Consider the following 16,376-nt stretch of genomic DNA (forward strand, 5'->3'; position numbering starts at 1 on the left):
GAAATGTCTTCGGACAATGCTGTCTCCCTTGGCTAAGAAAGAGAGATGAGCATTGCCCCTTAGAGTTGGACAAAACTGAACAGGATAAACCTGCATCTTTACTTTTTGTAACAAACACAGATGATGGGAGAAAGAGAACTAAGCAGCACTAAAATAGGACTACCGACTTCTAAGAGGGAGTCATAGAAATACTGCCTTACCAACACACAAATCTCCACTGAAACAAAGGCCACCAATATAAGCTTTCTTTTATTAGAAGGACCAAGGAAGAACAGGTCCTAGTGATGATCTTTTGCTTGACCTGCTTGATCATTTTGTATTTGATAGTACCTTCTTCCTAATCTGCTGTCTTCAAAATGACTGTGTCCACAATTGCCAAATCACCAAGACAACATGACCAAAGACTAGGGATTGTGGTAATTGCAGTCGCAATCCCAAGAACAGCCACAGAATTTTATTCTCTATAACAGGGGTGTCAAATTCAAGGCCTGGAGACCGGAGCCGGCCCGTAGGTTACTTAGATTTGGCCCACGGGGCCTCCCTGGAAACAGCAAAGGACCGGCCCGCAGTGCCTCTGCCAGTGAAAATGGAGCTGGCAGAGGGTTGCAGAAGGCTGTCACAGCTGAAAACGACGCTCAGAAGCCTGTTTTTGCTGGTAGAGCACTTGGGCCTCCACAGGCATCCCTGACACAAGTGAAGTCGAGCAGGCCATGCCCCCCTGCCTCAGCAAGGTCAAACACCACCCTGATGCAGCCCTCAATGAAATAAAGTTTGACACCCCAGTTGTATAATATACAGAATATGCCTGTACAGAGATAATACCCTGTTTCCCTGAAAATAAGACCTCCCCAGATAATAAGCCCAATTGGGCTTTTGAATGCATGTGCTAAAATAAGCCCTCCCCCCCAAAATAAGCCCTCCCCAAAAATGTTGCAACACAGCAGCAGCCATGAGGTGACCACATGCACCACAAAAATAATAAGACCTCCCTGAAAATAAGGCCAAGTGATTATTTCGAGGGTGAAAAGCAAATAAAACCCTGTCTTATTTTCGGGGAAACTTGGTACAGTGCAACATTTTATTTCAAATGCATTTGTTCTTTTGCTATAATATAGCAAATCGGGTAACATTCATTTCTATGAATCAGAAAATTATTATGGAAAACCACAGTCAACCCTGGACAAAGGAAATCACAGAATGGCAGTGCATGTTGGAACAAATCTTCAAATTAGATTAATTTAGCAAGACTGTGAATTAAATAGAATTGCCATGGCAGAATGAAATAAGGTGCCATGGGAATTAGGTTCTTGCTTTCCTTAGGAATGGAAACCTCCAATACAAATCCTTTGAAGTGTCCTCACCAAAAAGGTCTATTAATCAACTACTGACAGCTCAACTTCTTTTCTTAAGAAATTTTTGGCAGTTTCTACTCTCATAAAGTTTAGCACCATAGCAACAGTAGAGAGAGGTGTAAAAAGAGAGGAGGGGTGTGTGAAAAAAAAAAGCCAACCAGGGCAACAGTATACTGATGCAAATGTAGGGCCCAGTCAAGAAAAGAGTGGCAGCATAAAAGCAGAATCTTTCCATTCTAGATCCCGTTAGTCATCCACAATCAAATTCCACATGAGACTTTGACATGCAAATATTAATGACCGAAATTTTACCTATTGGTGGTATGGGGCAATATTTTTGGCTCTATTTACTGTTTCCCTCTCTTTATGTTCTTGGAAGAAGCAAGTGAATAAGTTTAAATTGTTGGCAAGGGCATTCACATTAAGACTTTATTATCTCAATATTTATATATTATATTGAGTTGATTAATTACCTGCCACCAAGTTGCTGTCTACTCTTAGAAACCACTTAGATCAGTGTTTCTCAACCTTGGTGACTTTAAGTCCTGTGGACTTCAACTCCCAGAATCCCCCAGCCAGCATAGCTGGCTGGGGAATTCTGGGAGTTGAAGTCCACAGGACTTAAAGTCACCAAGTTTGAGAAACACTGACTTAGATCTTCTCCAAAACTCTCCTACCTTCAGGTCTTCCAATGGGATATCTATCATCACTACGATATAACTGAGTTCACCCAACTTGCTGGCGGCCATTCTTTTCTTCTCTTTCTTTCCACCTTTCCCAGCATTAAATCCTTTTCCAGAAAGCTAGGCATTCACATGATGTGTCTGAAGTATAGAGGTGTTGCTTTGTTTGATATAAAGGTGTGCACTGCTCTGCTTTGGCAAGTGCTTTGACTTGATGAGACATTAGATTCTAGACATGTCATTTTATCCTCAGTTTCCCCCCCCCCACTATTTCAGCAAACTGCCTACTAAGGTTAGTTTTCAAGGGGCAACATTCAATAATGTCTTCTCAGTACACATTTCATTTGTAATTTTGTGTATATATAATGGAAAGTTTATCCCAGAATCAACTATTCTTTGTTGTTTGATTTCTTCCAAGATTTTCATAAATTCCTGAGACTAATACTCTCAGCTCTAAAAAGGGTCCCTTTAGGGAGTTGGGTTGCTGGTGTTTATGTGATTTGTGCAAACATGCAAAATACCCATGGACGTATGAATGTGTGTGCACCGCACATAACTTGTATGAGGGTGTTGAGGAACAATTTGAAATAACAATGTATGGATTTCATCGTGAATCCTAGTCCTTTTCAGGAAATAATTGTGCAGTTTTGAAATTAACAGTGTATTTATTTAAAAACATTCATGGAGTTATTTTTCCTTCCTTAGCCTGGCAACCAATTCCTGATCCCAGAGCATAACAGCAGCAATCATCTAATGGTAAATTTCTTATTTGTACAATATAGGGACTTTGACTTCCCATCAGGAAGAGCAGAGATGGTGAACAACATTGCTTCACCGTTATTTTCACAAAACAAACTGGTATATCCAGTTTGTCCATCCAGTCTTTCAGAATAGTCTTTCTCATGGCTATCTAGTGAAGTTTGCCAAATCAGATGATGATAAAATTCATTTTGTTGTCCACCCATTGTATACTAGGAAAACAGAAATGTCCCACCACCTGCCAATTCACAATTTCACTGCAGATGTACCTACTGTAATGTCTAAAAAACCTTTTCTGAATGTGGCAGTTTAAGAAACAGTTTAGAAATGTTTCCCTGAAAGCTGTCAGTCTTCTGATGTGTGAGGAACATTTCAAATCACTATCATTGCTGTTTGTTAAAGCATGCCCTGGATATTTGAAGACCTTTTGAGTGGGAGTATACTGCTTTATCCTAGAATATATTAGATTTCTTAGAGAAATATTTTAAGTAGCTGCAATAAACTCCAGGGAGCACAAAGCATCTATTGAAAGCATCTATTATATTGTATGACAGCATTAATAATAATAGTCTGTGAACATATATCAGCAATGGTAAATGCTAGTTAGCCATGCCATCAGCTGAAGTGGGACCAGGGTTTCTGAATAATAAATTTGCAGAAATGTTGACCTTGAACTAATAGAAGTTTCAGGCAATTTTGAAAATGCCTGTGGAGAAATTGCAGCTGATTAGGAGATATTGTTGAGTCCTCCCGATGAAATATGCATTCTGCCAGCTTTCAAGTCAAAAACCATAATTGTCAAAAGCTGTAGTTCCTACTACTATGCTCTGCTTAATAAAAGGATCTTTTAGCAACACTGATTTTTAAATTCTTTACGGATCCTTCAAGAGGGAGCAGAAGGGTGCTGGAAAAAAGAAGATTCTTAAAAAAAAAAAAACACCTCTAGAAAATTCAGTCAAGCCAAGGCAGTATTTCAGGATGTGATAAGAAATAACAGTTCTATAGAGGGACGGGAGAAGAGTGGGATGGTGAGCTTGTGAAATTTAAAGTATTTGAAGGAGTGAATATAAAATTAAGCTTAATTATTTCCTTTCTGAGCAGCACTGTGTCTGCTTAGAAACCATGGTAACTGGGATGGCAAATGCTGGTACCTATTTCCTGAGAGATAACACTGAGTATACAGTAGGCATTGCTCTTTACAACAGAGTCATGCAAGTCAGAGTTCACAGGGAGCTTTCTATCCTCCCAAAGCCAAAGTAGCTGTCTTTCTCATCCTGCGCCAGAGAAATACCCAACTCAGTTTACAGCCAGAGCATGTCTTCTGTGTCCCCTCACAAAGCCTTGGATTTGCTCACCTGAAATCCTCCAAATGTTGTAGATGAAGTGGCATTTTTAATACTTACTTTAATACTACAGCAAGTATTAACAACAGCAATAGCATTTATACTTATATACCACTTCGCAGTGCTTTTACAGCCCTTTCTAAGCAGTTTACAGAGTCAGCATATTGCCCCCAACAATTTGGGTCCTCATTTCACCCACCTCGGAAGGACAGAAAGCTGAGTCAACCTTGAGCCTTGTGAGATTTGAATTGCCAAATTGCAGGCAGCTGGCAGTCAGCAGAAGTAGCCTGCAGTACTGCACTCTAACCATTGTGCCACCACGGCTATTCCTACTAATTATAATCTATTAGTTTTGGCTTGTCACAAGTAATCAAGGCCTCAACATATCCAAGGGACAGCACATCCAAAGATCATTTGATCTTTACTTCAGAACACAATAGATGAGATAGGCTCTGAAGTTATGAGGATATTAACATTCATCCTTTGCTACAGCCAGTACATGGAAATAAAACTTTAGTTCTTCTCCATGGTTAATATATCTTGATGTGGTAGCGCAGTGGTTAGAGTGCAGTACTGCAAGCTACTTCTGCTGACTGCTAGCTACCTGCAATTTGGCAGATTGAATCTCACCAGGCTTAAGGTTGGCTCAGCCTTCCATCCATCTGAGATCAGTAAAATGGGGACCCAGATTGTTGGGGGCAATAGGCTGATTCTGTAAACTGCTTAGAGAGGGCTATAAAGCACTGTGAAGCGGTATATAAGTCTAAGTGCTATTGCTATTGCTAAAGTATCTCAGATCCTTTTAAGAAAACATGAACTGAAATTTGTGAAGGCATATCAGATTATTTTATGGGTTGCTTATTGCTTCAAATCACTTGTGTAAACTCCTGTTTGGCACAATTGACAATGCTGAGTGAGACAGAGTTTGGGATTTTCCATTGCGGGTTTTTTTGAGCTTCTGGAACCTAAGGAAGTGGATAGAGTTCTTTGTACTTTGAGTTTGAGCCACATCCCTCTTGACTTTTGGGGGCAGATAACAGGGAGCGAGTGGATTCTGGACATAATAAACTCTTCTTTGTGGGTTGAATTAGATATGCAGCAATATCTTCTGTTTTGAAGAAAGTAGCACATTCCTTATTGAAGATGTCCTCCCTGAACATTTTTGCTATTTTTTCTATTTTTCACTCAGATCACCAAATTTCCTTTTTTCCAGGAACTTAGCCTGGCTTACACAAGGATTCTCCCTTTATTTTTTTTTCAAGGTAGTGTTTTATTTTTCATTTTATACATTTACAAAAAAACAACAACAATGAGAATATTTGTGTTGAATACCGAAGAGCCTGGCCAGCAGAGGGCATTTGAAGGAAGCCCTCTGATTGGCCAAGGCACGCGCTCCAGCCGGCGGGAGAATTCAAGGGTTCCTATTGGTTTACCGGCTGACAGCTGTAAGTATAAATAGCTGTCAGCCGGCTCGCGTTTTGTTCGTTCCTGTCAGCCTGTTCTGTTAATAAACCTGTTGAACTGACAGCTGCCTCAGTCTCCTCACTACAGATCTAACACTGGCGACGAGGACGGGCGACACGGACCCCTTCGTAGTGCCGCCAATGGCTACCAACGCTGCATTTTCGCCTTTCAGGCCAGAGGCTGAGGCTTGGGAAGCGTTTCTCGAAAGATTCGAGTGCTTCCTCATAGCCCATGACCTCATCAGCCTCTCTCAGGAGAGGAAACGCAGCATCTTCCTTAACTATTGCGGCGCGGAGATGTTCGCCACTGCTAGGGCTCTTGCTGCCCCAGAACCAGCAAACTCGCTGCCGTGGGATGACCTGATGACTCGCCTCAAGCACCACTACGAGCCCGCGCCATCCCGTTTCGCCCGGCGACAGTACTTTCGTTGGTGCATCCAGAAAGAGGGCCAAACCATTGCCCAGTACGTCGCTGCTCTCCGAGCTGAGGTGAGCCTGTGCGAGTTCAGCGACCTAGAAGAGGCGCTGCTGGAGCAGTTCATTTATGGGCTCCGCGATGTAAAACTGCATCGCCGCATTCTCGCACGACCAGAATTGACTTTAAAAATTGCGGTCGATGATGCCAGAGCCTATGAAATGTCTGACCAATCCACCCCGGATTTCAGCCACCTCAGCCAGCACCCTCACGCTGCCTATGTGCCGCCTTCTCCCTACGCGGCTTCCTCCGCCTCCTACGCGCATTCTACAGCCTCTGCTTTCCGTACAGAAGTCGATCAGACCGTCGACCGCCTCCAGTCGCTCTCCACCAGAGACGGACGTCAATGCCTGAGTTGTGGCGGCCGCCACCAACGATCTCAATGCCGGTTCCGTCAAGCCCTTTGCCACAATTGCGGCCGAAAGGGCCACCTGGCTGCTGTGTGCCGTTCCGCGCCTCCTGACAGACGACCCGCGCAACAACCTCCTCACCCTCCCCGTAATCCAGCCCATTTACCTGGCCGGCGCCAAAATTCCCTCACCGTTGGCGACCCGGCCGCTGCTTTTCCTGAATGGCTGGTGGACTCGGCCTCTTCCTCTGCAGAGGGCCGAGGTAAGCTGCATCTCCCAATAACTTTAGAGGGAGTGCCAACCTCCATGGAGGTGGACACGGGATCGGCTAGATCCATCATGTCATGGGACACATTTCACTCTTTGCTGCCTAAAATCCGGCGCTCTAGCCTATTGCCCCCAGACTGTCGCCTCCGTGACTATCAGGGGTACCCCATTGATTTGCTTGGCTGTGGCAATTTTAATGTTACCTATGGTTCCCGCCACGCCAGGCTGCCACTCCTCATCGTAAAAAACCCTCTGTCCTCTTTGCTAGGCCTAGATTGGTTTAGGGCACTAGGGCTCTCAATAGCGGGGGTGCATTCCCTACTTCCCTCTCCTCTTCCCTCTTCTACTTCTCTCTCTTCTCTCCTAACTGAGTTCGCTGACGTTTTCAGCCCCTCCCTGGGTTGCTATACAGGTTCCCCCATTTCCCTAAACCTCGACCCTTCCATAGCCCCCATCCGTTTGAAGGCTCGCCGCCTGCCGCTGGCTCTTAAAGCCAAGGTAGACGCGGAGCTAGATAAGCTTCTTCGCCAAGGCATACTGGAACCCGTGGACTCCTCTCCATGGGAAACGCCAATAGTGGTGCCCCTTAAGTCCGACGGATCCGTGAGGATCTGCGCGGACTTTAAATCTACATTAAATAAAGCCCTGCAAGCGCACCCCTATCCTGTGCCCGTGGTATTTATTTATTTATTTCTTAGATTTTTAGACCGCCCCTCTCCCAAAAAGGGACTCGGGGCGGTGTACAGTCAATACAATAAAACCAGTCATAATAATTAAATACATTTAAGCTACATTTAAAATACATTTGGAGGGGGAGATAGGCTGTACTAAGAAATAAATACCTAAAAACATCACAATTAAAACCCCAAACCCTAAAATAAAATAAATCCCTGGGAGGTAAAACTAAGAAAGTGCCAGGCCAGCTGATTGAAATAGGTGAGTCTTTAACTTTTGCCGGAAGGAACGGAGGTCGGTGGTAGTTCGAATGTCTGGGGGGAGGTCATTCCAGAGGGTTGGGCCCATCACAGAGAAGGATCTACTCCTAGGTGTCGCCCGCTGGCATTGCCTAGCAGACGGCACCAGGAGGAGCCCCTCCCTGTGTGAGCGGATAGGTCGCAGGGACGTATGTGGTAGGATGCGATCCTGCAGATAACTAGGTCCTCTGCCATGGAGCGCTTTAAAGATGGTGATCAATACCTTGAAACGCACCCGAAAGGCCACAGGTAGCCAGTGCAGCTCGCGCAGGAGAGGTGTTACGTGGGAGTAACATGTACGTCCCATAATAACCCGCGCGGCTGCGTTCTGAACTAGCTGCAGTCTCCGGATGCGTCCCAAGGGAAGCCCCATGTAGAGGGCATTGCAGTAGTCCAGGCGAGACGTCACCAGCGCATGAGTGACCGTGCGCAGGGCACTCCGGTCCAGTAGGGGGCGCAATTGGCGCACCAGGCGAACCTGGTGGAACGCCCCCCTTGCCACGGCTGCCACATGGTCCTCCATTGACAGCCGGGCATCAAGGAGGACGCCCAAATTGCGCGCCCGCTCCACAGGGGACAGTTGTTCGCCCCCTATGGCCAGCGATGGAGTCAGCTGGCTGAACCGAGGTGCCGGTAACCACAGCCACTCGGTCTTGGAGGGGTTGAGTTTGAGTCTGTTGTCCCCCATCCAGACCCCGACGGCTTCCAAACACCGGGACATCACTTCGACAGCCTCGTTGGGGTGGTTTGGGGTTGAAATATACAGCTGAGTATCATCAGCGTAAAGATGGTACTCAACCCCAAAACCACGGATGATCTCACCCAGCGGCTTCACATATGCGTTGAACAGAAGAGGCGAGAGGACCGACCCCTGTGGCACCCCACAAGTGAGTGGCCTCAGGGACGACCTCTGCCCCCCTGTCAACACACATTGCTTCCGGTCGGAGAGGTAGGAGCCGAACCACCGCAAAACGGTGCCTCCGACTCCCATCCCCTCCAACCGGCGCAATAGGATACCATGGTCGATGGTATCAAAAGCCGCTGAGAGGTCTAATAGGACCAGGATAGAGGAACAACCCCTATCTCTGGCCCTCCAGAGATCATCCACCAACGCGACCAAGGCTGTCTCAGTGCTGTGCCCGGGTCGGAAGCCGGACTGGCGTGGGTCTAGATAATCGGATTCGTCTAGGTGTCGTGGAAACTGCTGCGCCACCACATTCTCAACAACCTTCGCCAAGAAGGGGAGGTTGGAGACTGGACGATAGTTAGCTAGCTCCATTGGGTCGAGCGAAGGCCTCTTGAGCAAGGGTCTCACCACCGCCTCTTTCAAGGCGGTTGGTAAGTATCCCTCACCCAGTGAGGCGCTCACCAGGCCCAGGAGCCAGCCTCGTGTCACCTCCCAGGCTGCCAGTACCAGCCAGGAGGGGCACGGGTCCGTTAAACAAGTGGTGGGTCGCAGCCGTCCACGCAACCTGTCCAAATCCTCGGGGGCAACAGAGTCAAACTCCTCCCAGAATGGTCTCTCAAGACTCGCTGTTGGCGGCTCGTCTGGTCCACTGACGGAGGTCCACCCGCTCCGGATCTGATCGATTTTGTCCTGAAGATATTCCCCAAACTCCTCTGCTCTACCCTGTAAGGGTGTCTCCCGCGCCCCCTGCGATAAAAGGGAGCGAGTCACCCTAAACAGGGCGGCAGGGCGGTTATCCGTGGACGCAATAAGAGCAGCACAGTGTCTACGTTTGGCCGCTCTTATTGCCACAAGGTAAGTCCGCAAATAGGCTCTTACCTGTGTTCGGTCAGATTCGGAGCGTGAGGACCTCCACCTGCTCTCTAGACGTCTCCTGTGGCGCTTCATCACCCTAAGCTCCTCAGTAAACCAAGGAGCCCGGGTGGGTCGATGCCGCAGGAGAGGTCGCAAAGGTGCAACCCGGTCCAAGGCCCCAGTCGTCGCCCTATTCCAGGCAGTCACTAGGTCCTCGGAGCGGGAGCGGGACAAGGCTACAGGAATTGGCCCAAGCTCCGTCTGGAATCTGTCAGATTCCATCAGGTGCCTGGGGCGGTACCAGTTTATAGAGTCTGGTTCCGCCTCCTCGCGGTGGGGTTTACCGGCTGACAGCTGTAAGTATAAATAGCTGTCAGCCGGCTCGCGTTTTGTTCGTTCCTGTCAGCCTGTTCTGTTAATAAACCTGTTGAACTGACAGCTGCCTCAGTCTCCTCACTACAGATCTAACAATTTGGTTGGCAGGGAGGAAGTAGCCCTAACTTACCTTCTGAGTCTCTACGGATGAGGTTGGATTTGAGCTTCTGTCTCTCCAGTCCTAGTTGATCACAATGTCACACTGGATCTCAAATATGAGGTAAATTCTTCCTCAAATTGAGCTTGCATACAGGTTACTATATTAACACAAGCAAGCTATTTTGTTGGCAACATTTTAGAAATGCTTGCCATTATCTTCTTCTGGATAGTTTTTCAACTTCTCATTGTAGTTCTTGGTGGTCTTTCATCTAAGTTGGTGGTTCCCAACCTTTTTTTGGCCATGCCCCACCTAAGCATCTCTAAAATCCTGATTTCCCCCCCCCCCATATTTTTCAGACTATAAGACACACTTTTTTGTCTCCCAAAAGGGGGTGAAAATGTATGTGAGTCTTATAGATCGAATATTGCTGAAGCCCCGCCCACCCACCAGTCATTTTTGGCCTCCGCATGCCCCTTTTTCAGGCCTTTTTTCGACCTGTTTTTGAGGCTTTTCTTGACCTGTTTTTTGGCTTTTTTGGCCCACTTCGCCCCCCCCCCAAATCCTCAAAAGCGGGTTGAAAAAAGTCTGAAAAATGGGCCGAAAAAAGCTTTGAAAACGGGCCAAGAAAAGCTGAAAAAACAGGCCCCCAAAGCCTCGAAAATGGGCCAAGAAAAACCCCAAAAATGGGCCAAGAAAAGCCTCAAAAATGGGCCAAGAAAAGCCGAAAAATGGGTTCAAATTGCTCCCATTAAAAATCAAATTGCCCCCCTGTGGGGTGTGGGCCCGACGTTGGGAACCACTGATCTAAGTCCTAGCAAGCTAGCCTAGAAAATAGGATTCCTTATCTATTTAAACTTTAAAAATTCAAAAGTGGTTGTACAAATCAAATTAAAAGGGAAACTAATTTTTAGTGTCTTTAGTGGATGTGCTACAGGGAAAAAAAGATTCAAAGAAGTGCCTCACTTCAGTTATTTATGGATTTCTCATTTGATGTCTAACTGAAAGAATGAATAATTTTTTCAGTTTTTATTACTTCATTTTTTAAAGGAAATTTTAAAATGCTGCTGTGGTCTCATGATTACGACACCAGAATAGAAGTTCAGATGACTGAGATCTAGTCCCGCCTTAGGCCTAAAAGTTGGCTGGGTGACTTTGGTCCAGTCCAGTGGTGGGTTTCAAAATTTTTTAGAACCTCTTCTGTAGGTGAGGCCTGCTTTCTGGGAGTGGCTTGCCGGCCATGTGACCGAGTGGGAGTGGCTTGGCAGACATGTGGCTGGGTGGGCGTGGCCAACTTGTAAAATGTGGTGAAACTCACTTAACAACGCTCTTGCTTAGCAACCAAAATGTTGGCTCAGAAACTCTGGCATTTGAAGCACGCAAGTCTTAAAGCTGTCAAGTTACAAGACCCTTGCACCCCTAATCCTTTAGAAAAAAATCCCCCAGGGGTGTTCAAACTTGACAGCTTTAAGACTTGTGGACTTCAATTCCCAGAATTCCTCCTCCAGTCATGTTGGCTCAGGAACTCTGGCATTGAAGCACACAAGTCTTAAAGCTGTCAAGTTACAAGACCCTTGCACCCCTAACCCTTTAGAAAAAAAAACCCAGGGGTATTCAAACTTGACAGCTTTAAGACTTGTGGACTTCAACTCCCAGAATTCTTCTTCCAGTCACGTTGGCTCAGGAACTCTGCATTGAAGTGTGCAAGTCTTAAAGCTGTCAAGTTACAAGACCCTTGCACCCCTAACTCTTTAGAAAAAAACCCCCCAGGGATGTTCAAACTTGACAGCTTTAAGACTTGTGGATTCAACTCCCAGAATTCCTCCTCTCGCTCTTCATCTTGATGATGAATACCACTTTATAATGCCTTGGTAAGGCCACACTTGGAATACTGCATTCAGTTCTGGTCGCCACAATGTAAAAAAGATGTGGAGACTCTAGAAAGAGTACAGAGAAGAGCAACAAAGATGATTAGGGGACTGGAGACTAAAACATATGAAGAACGGTTGCAGGAACTGGGTATGTTTAGCTTAAGAGAAAGAAGGACTAGGGGAGACATGATAGCATTGTTCCAATATCTCAGGGGTTGCCACAAAGAAGAGGGAGTCAAACTATTTTCCAAGGCACCTGAGGGTAGAACAAGAAACAATGGGTGGAAACTAATCAAAGAGAGAAGCAACTTAGAACTGAGGAGAAACTTCCTGACAGTTAGAACAATTAATCAGTGGAACAGCTTGCCTCCAGAAGTTGTGAATGCCCCAACACTGGAAGTCTTTAAGAAGATGTTGGATAACTATTTGTCTGAAATGGTATAGGGTTTCCTGCCTAGGCAGGGGGTTGGACTAGAAGACTCCAAGGTCCCTTCCTACTCTACTATTGCATTGTATTGTATTGTATTGTATTGTATTGTATGTGCAGACGGGCGGGGAGAGGGAGCTGGAACTGATTCTAAACGGCACTGTAGATTTGTGGAACCTCTTCTATAGAAGAGGTTAGAACTGGCAGGAACCCACCCCTGGTCCAGTCATTCTGTTTCTGTGCAGCTTAGGGTTGCTGTTGTGGGGAAAATAATATGAGGAAGGAATATTAGGCATGTTTGCTGTCTTGAGTTAATTACCATGTTGGAAGAAAAATTCATCTGGATTCAGTTCCAAGTGGGGAAAAAGACACTGGAAACACGGAGGCTGCTTGGAAAATGGTTTAATGCCTTGGAGCCCCTGGGTGAAAAGGGGGGATCACATGCTTCAAGATGTTGAGTGAAGAAGAAAAAAGATGCTGAAAGTTCCTAAGTTTTATACCCTCTCCTGGGTCCCACTTCCTGTCCCTGTCTCTGTGTAAGAAATGTATTCTGATTGGATGTCAGACTCCCAGGGGTGGGGGTCTTAGCTAACTTTGTAGGCTGTCCTTAGACCCAAGCTTGTTTGCCTTGCTGGCTGATGTAATCTTCCCAGGTGCCATGAGATGAGATGGGTAGAGGGTTAATCCTACCTTTGTATGTAGAATAGACTGGCTCAGGCCTTAATAGCCCATTGACAAAGGCGGGACGCAGAGTTTCTGCGTCTCTGAGTTTCTACTTCTCTTTTTAGGAGAAATATTCTGCCTTTTTAATATTTCCTAAAATATTTCATTTTCTAGGAGAGGGGTAGGTTTTAGCTTCCTACAATAAAAAATAATGAAGGTGAGAAATAAATAAACAATAAACAAAACAAAAATAATAAAACAATTCATGAAATGCTTTTTGGCACAATACGTGATATTGCCTCCATGGGCCAAAAAGCATTTCATGAAAATGACAGGCATGACTATCACAAAGGCACATCCATGGAAATACATTATAGGGATCAAAACGCCCTGGGTCAATTCAAACTGAAGAAAACAGAAATGCCCACAGATTGCAAAAGAGCAGAAAGAAAATTCATTAAGTGATCATAAGCATTCACACACACAGCAGCTCCAAGCCTTTAGAAGCTTTGGCAATAATTAACGAGCTTTTTCTACTGGAACTATTAAGATGGAAATGTATGCAAGTTCATAGCAGCTATTTTAAAAAAATCTGCACAAACATTAGGCCTCAAAACAAGCATTCTGCAGCACCATTTTGATGGGCAATTACTGAGCCCTTTAGGAAAAACATGCCAAGAAAAGAACAAAAGGAGTGACTAAGAGTAAAATTGTGGCATTCTCCTTAGAGGGATTTAGACAATTAGAGTTTGATATCAAAGGAGAAATAGCGATTCAGCTAAATACTTCTCCAAACTCCTGTTTTTGGTTTGCTTAACGTACGGTACACTCTCTGTGTGATGTTTGAAATCCTTCCGTTGAAAGCACAGTTTCGTTTGAAATTACTAATTCCAGAAAAATATGGGACTGCCAGCAGGTGTCTGAATTCTGATTCAGAGACAGAAAATGTCTTTGTAGGAGGAGAGCCATGTTAGACTACAGCGGCAAAAAAAATCAGGGGGCGTCTAATAGCCCTTTTCCTAACTTGCAATTTTTAAAATTTTTAACAATTTAACATAGAACGGCTAGACTAATGTAGACTGAACTCTCATCCACCGAAAAGTTTCAGGCAATCTCAGAAGCTGCAATTAACACATTACAGTTAAATGGATAAGATACTGTTAATCTGTCTCTCAGGTAATTTGTTTTTGCATAACTAACCTTTCTTTCCCTCCCTCCCAGGTTACATTGCCATGAGTCTCTATCCACTGTGAATCCGATGAAGAAAATGTCTTGATCCAACACTCCTATGTCTTAATTTTCACCAAGATGTCTTACCTCAAAAAATTCCTGTTTATTTCTTTTAGCACTACTTGTGCTTCCATTCCAGTAAACTGAACAGGAAAAGCATGCTTGCTTTCATTCTGTAATTAATCTTTGTTTTGCAAAAGGGTTGTGGGAGATAGGTGAAGATTAAGCCAGGTATTGGAAGACAGCTTGATTTATAAAGATATCAAGGTCTCCATGGACTGATCCAGTGGTGGGTTCCGGATCCCGTTCCAAACTGTACGGTTGGAACAAACCCAGCATTGCCCACATGGACGCGTGCAGCACGCGCGCATGCGTTGTAGCTGCCAGCGATGCTTCTGCAAGCCTCCGTGACGCTCCAGCTGCTCGCCGGAGTATCTCGCAGGCACTGTACGCGCCATGCACGTGTGCGGAAGCGCCCAAGGCTTTAAAGGACAGGTAAGGAGCTCGGGCAGGCAGGTGGGCCCTCAGGAGCACCGTACCGGAACGGTACCTGATGCTCCGGGCAGGCTCCGGTACGCCCGTACCGGGGTGTACCGCCTGCAACCCACCACTGGACTGTTCTGCCCTTGTGGTTTCTCAGGACAGAGCCCCTATAATTTTAGGAGGTCAGGGATAATTGCATTGTCCTCACCCTGTCCTTAGGCTGCTAGGAAGGTGACTTCCACCTGAGTTTTCATTCTCTGAATCAAAAGTAGCCTTTTCCCCTTTCTCCTGTCTGTCTGGTCTGCTTCATTCTGGCTTCCTCGGCTGACTCCATGCCAACTGGCTGATGAGTGCTTTGGTGTGCACACCCAGAGCGTCAGTTTTTGCTCTCTTTTTTTAGTAGCTATTTTGATTTGGGAGGCTGGCCATGAAAGTTGTGTGGGGAGGGTTGTTTTTCTTTTCAGATTCAGGAGCTGACAGTTCTTTGTTGTTGTTTCTAACACATTTGTCAAAAGGAAAGTAAAATGTTAGTCTCTTCTTTTCTTAAATTTTAATTGTGAAATTGGTAGGAACTCTGCCAAGTTTCCCATCTAGCCCAAGGGTATAAGCTATAAAACTGCTCTCTCTCTCTTTCTCTCTCTCTTTTCAAGCCAATGTTGACATCTGGCAACTGCATGGACTACTCCCTGCTTGGTCAGATTTTGGAAGTAGTTTGCCATTTGTTGTTTGCTAGGGGTGAGACTCACTGTCTGTGAGTGACTACTCCGAGGTTAAGTGACCTGGTGCCTTAATTCCTACACCAGACTGGCTCTCTGTAAAAGCATTATCATTTGTTATGATATTTGGTTGATGAAGAAAGGGAATCCAACAACTGGTGGCATGTTAATCACATCCCAGACGTACATGGACAACCCCATGACAAAAATAGAGAGGGAAGTTGAAATCTAGAAAACTAGAAATCTCAAAATATTTTTACAAACCTTTCCATTAATTTTTTTGCAATTTTCAGTGTTCTCATCTATGCATGTCTTGCAAACCTTTCTTCTCTTTACTCTATCAAGGACAATGACATCAAACTTTCATATAAACATTTTAAAGATTCATGTAATGTAAAATAATGAGATCCAGTTTGATCTACTGTAGTGGTGAAGGCACCAGGGTAGAAAGTGGAAGACTGTGAGTTCAAATCCTTCCTTAGCTATGAAAGCCAAGTGGGTGATCTTGGGCCAGTCATTTGTAAAAAAAAAAAATTAGAATACAAATGAGTTAAATAAATAAAAACGTAAATACTTTCAGATCCATAGATTCTGTTGCATTATACAACCTATCTCACATTTGATGCAATTCATTTGGGTTTTTAGCTAAGAACGCAACACCCAAAAGTCTTCACATATTCTGCATCCAAAGGACAAATACATTCATATGCTCCAAAGGCTCATCTTTAACATCACCACAATCATTCCTCACATATTCCATACATGCAATGTGCACAATTATTAGGCAAGTATTTTGACGATATCATCCTTTGTAGGCATATTTTCCACCTCCAAGCCAGTGGTAGGTTTCCAAATTTTTTACTACCGGTTCGCTCGCACGGCGCTTCTGCGCATGCACAGAAACCTCTGGGCGGGTGGGCAGAGCCTCCTGCCACCACTACTACCAGTTTGGCCGATCCGGGAGCAACCCACCTCTGCTCCAAGCTGTATAAATTTAAATGCTTAGTGGATACAAGCAGGTGATCTGTAGTTTTCCTACAGTTCCTTTATTTCGGTTCTCATAAATTTTACTTCTTTCTTCTCTTT

The sequence above is a fragment of the Natrix helvetica genome, assembly GCF_964273705.1.
Source record: "Natrix helvetica genome assembly, chromosome: 2".
NCBI lineage: Eukaryota > Metazoa > Chordata > Lepidosauria > Squamata > Natricidae > Natrix > Natrix helvetica.